The 7,516-nt window shown below is 37.6% G+C and overlaps 1 non-coding gene across 1 annotated transcript; it reads left to right on the top strand.

Moving 5' to 3' along the window:
* Positions 1–7,176: 7,176 nt before the first annotated feature.
* Positions 7,177–7,250, top strand: TRNAR-CCG (transfer RNA arginine (anticodon CCG)). Its single transcript has one exon. It is a non-coding gene; the product is annotated as a tRNA-Arg (tRNA).
* The last annotated feature ends 266 nt before the right edge of the window (positions 7,251–7,516 follow it).

The following is a 7,516-nucleotide window of genomic DNA, read 5'->3' on the forward strand; positions in this document are numbered from 1 at the left end:
GATATCGATTCGACGGGAACATCAAATAATTGAATCATATCAGATGCGAAAGTGTTTTGCTCTAAGAGTATCAACAAAAGGTATTTTTCCTTCATCTCCGAATATTAAAGAAAGCGCTCTTCGTTCAGTTCGGTAGAACGTAGGTCTCCAAAACCTGATGTCGTAGGTTCAAATCCTACAGAGCGTGATTCTGTTCCTATCAAATCCAAGCCTCAAAATTATCGATAATTCATTCCAACTGGAACAAGCAATGGAATCTGACCTCCCAGGAAAAGTAGGAGGCCAATGAAATTGGAGGATATTCCAGGATCAAATATCCAATTGATCACCACGTCGGTATTGTGAATATGCAGTTACGAATAATCCGGCCAAAGTTATAGGAATTAGACCTAACACAATTCCGGATGGCAAAGCCTCAATCATTTCTATTCAACGGAATAAGTAGGGATAATAGCTATACTGGATAGTACCCTTAATTTGCTATGAATCTCAATGATCAGAAATTTATATAGAGGGAATAAACAAAATTATTGAAATTGAAATAGTGAACTGAGAGGGTTTCCCCTTCCTTCATTTTGAATAATTTGTATCTTGCTCGAACTAATGAATAGGACTAGGGTGAAAATGATAGAAGCCAATAAGAAACCGAAATAACTAATTATAGTTGTAGTAGGCATGGAAGGACTGAATGAAATGTGGTTTATACATATCTTCATGAGACAATTACCTAAATTTTTCTTTTCGTAACCTTGAGATCAGAATACAAAAGATCAATTGTCCCAATTCGTACCAATTCTCCTATATCTACTATAGGATATGTATGAATGAACATGGATGAGAGGAGATCTATAGTAGAAATCTCTTCATTATCCTAGAAATCATTCATCGAGCAACTAATGAATAGCACCGGCAAACCCCTTCAAAAATTGTCGAATGTAATCTTCTTAGAGGGTGAATGAATTCTCAATCAGTACGATTGGATCACCTGGCATTATCTTTTTACCAGTAGCTATCGGTCTAGAGACTGGACCGGAAGAAAACTCTCCACAAACATAGCCAAAGTTTTGTGAATTTCACGTTTAGGTGTAAGAAAGAATATGAATATCCAGTTTGTCCTTTCATTTCTCAATTTGTTGATCCAATCATTCGACCCTCTAGACGGATTAGGTTGTTTCAATATTAATTATTAGAGCGAGTAGAGCCCGATATTACAGAAATTCCACCTATTGAAAAGAGTAACTTGTAATTTCACATACCTAAAATTGACTAGGTTCTATTGCACTATCCACTTGGTTTTATCTAATAAGCAACACCTACTCATTAATACAAGGTACTATATAATAAGTCCGTGGCATAACTCCATCTGTGCCGGATACTATTGGAAAAGCAACATACATCTGCGTAGCACCAATGATCCCCGTGCAATTTGAATTACTGGGTTCATCTACACGGGCATAATGTCATGTCGGAATGAAAAAGGAAGAATATAAAAGAATAATATTCTGGATGAGTTTTATTGATAGTGATTGATTGGTGGGTTTATCATAGTTGGCGTTGCTGCACATGCAGCGATTTTTATGGTAAGAGACTATGACCCAACTACTCAATACAACAATTTATTAGATCGCGTTCTTAGACATCGTGATGCAATTGTATCACACCTCAACTGGGTATGTATATTCTTAGGTTTCCATAGTTTTGTTCTGTATATTCATAATGATACTATGAGCGCTCTAGGACGTCCTCAAGATATGTTCTCAGATACTGCTATACAATTACAACCTCTCTTTGCGCAATGCATACAAAACACTCATGCTTCAGCACCTGGTTCAACAGCTCCTGGTGCAACAGCGAGTACCAGCTTAACCTGGGGAGGTGGTGATTTGGTGACAGTAGGTTCCAAAGTGGCTTTGTTACCAATTCCATTAGGAACCGCGGATTTTTTGGTACATCACATTCATGCATTTACTATCCATGTGACTGTTTTAATCCTACTTAAAGGTGTTCTATTTGCCCGTAGCTCCCGTTTAATACCTGATAAAGCGAATCTGGGTTTTCGCTTTCCTTGTGATGGACCTGGTAGAGGAGGAACATGTCAAGTATCTGCCTGGGATCATGTCTTCCTTGGTTTATTCTGGATGTACAATGAAATTTCGGTAGTAATACTACTAATTTCGTCGAGTCTAATACTTCCCATTAGCACTTATTCATTATCTGTTCAGAAATAGGTCCTTAACCTTTTTAATTATCTATTGAGAAATAAGACCTATAACAACTAATCATTTGTGTTCATCATGGTTCTAAGCAGGCCAATATTGTGATCGATCGTACGTAAATGTAACTCAGTATTCAAATGACTATTCAAAGTTCCTATAGCTCTTCGTAAAGCTTGGCGAGAAACTTGTTGTCGGATCTGGTCAAATGCTATTTGCTATTCGGAGTAAATCGTGTCATTCTTGGGATCCTCTAATTGTTCCAAATTCTCAGAAGCAGTATTGAGGAGATCCTCTTTCTCTCGTTCTATTTGGGAGTTTCCATTTACCTGGATTTCATCCGCTATCATTTCCGCGTTCCTTAAGCAAGACCGAGCTTTCTCGAGCTGATCGATAGCTCCTTTACATAGTTCTTCCGAATTCCGAATAGTCTCCAATATTTTCTGTTTACGGTTATCTAATAGATTACTTAATGAAAGTATATTATCTATTCACAAATTTCACGAACTCATAATCTCTTCCCAAACCGAACACGAATCTTTCGATTCATTTGGCTCTCCTGCTCAGTTCTTTTTTATTCCCCAGGAACGTATACGTTCCCTTCACACCAAGCTTGCCCTTTCCGTTCCGTTTACGGAAGATTAGAATCAATTTCAGAGGTTATCCCTATAGAATCTCTTTTACATTTTTACCTAGTGTATTGGTCCTTGGGGAAAAGCTCGTCAGTGGATATAGAGATTTTTTATATACTTCTTGCTCGTCTGAGGATCCTTATTATAGATGGAATCATACCATGAAAAGAAAAAGAGATTCTTTAGGGAATGAATTTTCGGATCGAGTGAAAGCTCTAAGCCATGGATCTCCCGCTGAAAATGTTATAGAAAGGAGAGTGAAATTCTCCAATTCTAAGGGGGATTCTTTTACTAAAATGTATGATCCATTCCTTAATGGGGAATTCCATCGAACAATAAACCAATTTGAGTCCCCCCAAATGCTGAACGATTCGATCATTTCGAATCTTTCGGATTTCATAGAGATATTTATGAGAGACCCTAAATAGGGATTCCCGAATGATCCACTTGGGTATGGGTACCATATCTCTTATCTTTTGCAGGAATTGGAACACGAAAGCTTTCCACTACCCTGGGAGCCCTTACCTACATATATTGTTCGTTCGCTTGTCCCGGTCACTATATCCTCTAATCCCGGAACTCCTCAACCCAAATATGCTTTAAATAGATTTAAATTGAAAATTTTCTCTTATCTGATCCAGACCCCAGAAATCCATCCAAATATTGGTTGGGATTAGCCTTGAGATCATCCATTATATATGTCCCACTGCAAGTAGCTAGATGTTATGGACAGATCTACACAAACTTTTTAGTTTATGTTTACACCCAATTTGACCGTCTTATAAAACCTTCGCCTGCAGGTATCATAAGAATGGATTTGATTCTTTGTCTGTTTAAGAAGGAATATCTTTTCGTTTACGAGAATTTGTGTTTCCTTTTCGAGTGTTTGGCGCAATATGAGTGGACAATACTACGAATATCTCGCGCGGGTATACCTCGGGATAAGCGTTATTCAATGGAAAAGAAAGATTTTATTGCCCTTTACAGGGAAATACTATTAAATGAACCTCTCCAAATTAGAGAAATTCAGAAAAATGTGCCTCGATGTTCATCTGGTTTGATGATAGGTGAATATGATGACGTAGACCCAGTTCTATTATCATCGAATAGGATTCTTTCAAGAAAGGTCAAAGTTACAATGACCTTTGATATTGGGCAAAGACGAATAGGAGTAGTTCAAAACCGTTATTCTACCGAGGCAGATTATCGTCGGAACTTAATCCAAGGATCCATACGTGCTAAAAGACGGAAAATTATGATATGGAAGAGGATACAACCGAATGTACATTCCCTTTTCTTTTTGAAAAGAAAAGAAATACCCGCTTATCCTAAAGATTATTATGACACGTCCGATTCTGGTAGATTGGATAAGGAACAAATCGGGGAAGAATTTAGGGAAAAAATCCAGAGAGTCGAAGATCCATTATCCCAGCAGACAATTGTTGAGTCCTTATGTTTAACGTGGCCAGAATTGCACTATTTCAGAGGTTTATTATTAATGGCTCAATCAAATATTAGAAAAAATATTATATTACCATCACTTATTATAGCCAAAAATATGGGTCGTATTTTATTATTTCAAGTCCCCCAATTTTACAAAGATTGGGAAGAAATGAGGAGAGAAATGCATGTCATATGTGCTTCTGATGGTACCAAATTGTCTGAAACAACATTCCCAGACAAATGGGAAACACAAGGTATGCAGATAAAGCTTCTATTTCCTTTTCGTTTGAATCCTTGGCATAGATCCAAACCCCAATCTGCAAAAAGATTGCGTTGGAGTTATTTAACGACCTTTGGATTAGAAACTGACATACCTTTCAGTGATCCAAACTCAAAGCTAGGAAATTTTTCCAAATTTTTAAAACCCATCTTCAAAAAAGTGAAGAGACGATTGATGGGATCTACAGGAATAAGACGCGTTCCACGAGTTGGATATATAGACAAGAGTGAACTTAATGACCGGATAAAAAATAAATTACTAAGTGAGACTACCCCTATGGGTAGTGCAAATGACTCATCCGAAGTTAATGATCAATTTGGATATGAAACCCAAACAAATAATGTGAAAGATCAAGATGATTGGACGACCACAATGAAAGAGCGGATCGAATCTATCGCGATCATAAATAGCTCTCCTATAACTGGAATGTCTCTGGTGGATTCAGAGATTCATACCGGATCGAAGGGAAGTTTTAACATATTGGGATCAACATTAAAAAAACGATTGGTTCAGATTCGGCGAATACTTGGTTTATTTCGAAATAAAAGTGTACAATTAATCCAAAAAAGGTTCTATTCAATGAAATTTTTTATCAAAAGAATGGACCGAGATCTCTTACCAAGTTTTATTAATTTCATTGCGTCAAATATCAAATTTTGGATTCAATCCACTTGGATTCGATCCATGAGGAATATAACAACAATTTACGGACGAATATTCATTATCAATAAAGATATTTCAAGAATCAATAGAGGTAAAATTACCAACTACTATTCAATGAACGAAAAAATACAAGATTTTGAAATTCGTCCTAATCGAAACATGTTCTCAATGTTGTTTACATTCGGTCCATGTTGAGTAGACCTCGTCCTTGCGAGAAATAATTATTAATAAAGGAGGGACTTATGTCACCAAAAACATAGACTAAAGCTAGTGTCGGATTCAAAGCTGGTGTTAAAGATTACATATTAACTTATTATACTCTTGAATATCAGACCAAAGATACAGATATCTTGGCAGCATTCCGAGTAACTCCTCAACCCGAGGTGCCACCTGAAGAAGCGGGAGCAGCAGTAGCTGCTGAATCTTCCACCGGTACATGGACCACTGTTTGGACCGATGGACTTACTAGTCTCGATCGTTACAAGGGGCGATGCTATGACATTGAGCCCGTTCCTGGAGAGGAGACTCAATTTATTGCCTATGTAGCTTACCCCCTAGACCTTTTCGAAGAAGGTTCTGTTACTAACTTGTTCACTTCCATTGTAGGTAATGTATTTGGATTCAAGGCCCTACGGGTTCTACGTTTGGAAGATTTGCGGATTCCCCCTTCTTATTCCAAAACTTTTCAGGGTCCACATCATGGTATCCAAGTTGAAAGAGATAAATTGAACAAATATGGTCGTCCTTTATTGGGATGTACTATCAAACCAAAATTGGGTCTATCAGCCAAAAACTATGGTAGAGCAGTTTACGAATGTCTCCGTGGTGGACTCGATTTTACTAAGGATGATGAGAACGTAAATTCCCAACCATTCATGCACTGGAGGGATCGTTTTGTCTTTTTTGCGGAAGCAATTAATAAGGCTCAGGCTGAGACGGGTGAAATTAATGGACATTATTTGAATGCTACTGCAGGTACATGTGAAGAAATGATGAAAAGGGTAGTATTTGCAAGAGAATTGGGAGTTCCTATCGTTATGCATGACTACCTGACGGGAGGTTTTACCGCAAATACTTCTTTGGCTCATTATTACCGAGACAACGGCCTACTTCTTCACATTCACCACGCAATGCATGCAGTTATTGACAGACAAAGAAATCATGGTATGCATTTCCGGGTACTGGCTAAAGCATTGCGCATGTCCGGTGGAGATCATATTCACGCCGATACTGTAGTAGGTAAACTTGAAGGGGAACGAGACGTAACTTTAGGGTTTGTTGATCTACTGCATGATGATTTTATCGAAAAAGATCGAAGTCGTGGTATTTACTTCACTCAAGATTGGGTATCTATTCCAGGTGTTATGCCCGTAGCTTCAGGAGGTATTCACGTTTGGAATATGCCTGCTCTGACCGAGATCTTTGGGGATGATTCCGTACTACAGTTTGGTGGGGGAACTTTGGGACATCCTTGGGGAAATGCACCTGGTGCAGTAGCTAATCGGGTTGCTCTAGAAGCTTGTGTACAAGCTTGTAATGAAGGACGTGATCTCGTGAAGGTAATGAAGTGATCCGTGAAGCTTGTAAATGGAGTCCTGAACTAGTTGCTGCTTGTGAAGTATGGAAGGAGATCAAATTTGAATTTGATGTGAATGATCGCTTGTAATCCAGTGACTTTCGTTCTACCAATCGGACTCAGCCCAATCTTTTACTACTACCCCAAATATTAGTCCAAATCCTGAGCGGAGATATGGGATTTCAGATATCAATATATGGAATTTCCATATATTAATATCTATATATCAATATCTATGTAGATATTGATATATAGATATTTCCAAGGTTAAATATCTCAAACAGAGTTATTTATGAAAAAAAAATTGGGTCAAGCATTCGATAACGAATCCTATTCATCCTTTACAATGACCTTATAGATCATTCGATAGGGTTGGTAGCTCAGTGGATCAGAGCTCATGGTTCCGGACCGTGAAGTCAAGGGTTCAAATCCCTTCTAGCCCAAAAGATGTTGTATTTTAAATGAAAATTCCTTTCCATCGCAGTATAGGAGAGAATATTTCTTTATAATAGAATAAAGTATTCTATCATAATCCCGGATTGATACTTCAGATTCCTAATCAATAATGAATGGAAATGATTTCTCAATGATTCATTCCACTATTGATTAATAATTTTCATCGTTGTATTTATACTTATACGACTTCTCTTCATACAAAATAAGATAGGAAAAGTAACATTTTTCACCTTTATATGGAAGGAAAACTCTA

The sequence above is a fragment of the Pinus tabuliformis genome, chromosome X (genome assembly GCF_031772625.1).
Source record: "Pinus tabuliformis cultivar Carrire ecotype Pingquan chromosome X, CPIR1, whole genome shotgun sequence".
Classification (NCBI taxonomy): domain Eukaryota; kingdom Viridiplantae; phylum Streptophyta; class Pinopsida; order Pinales; family Pinaceae; genus Pinus; species Pinus tabuliformis.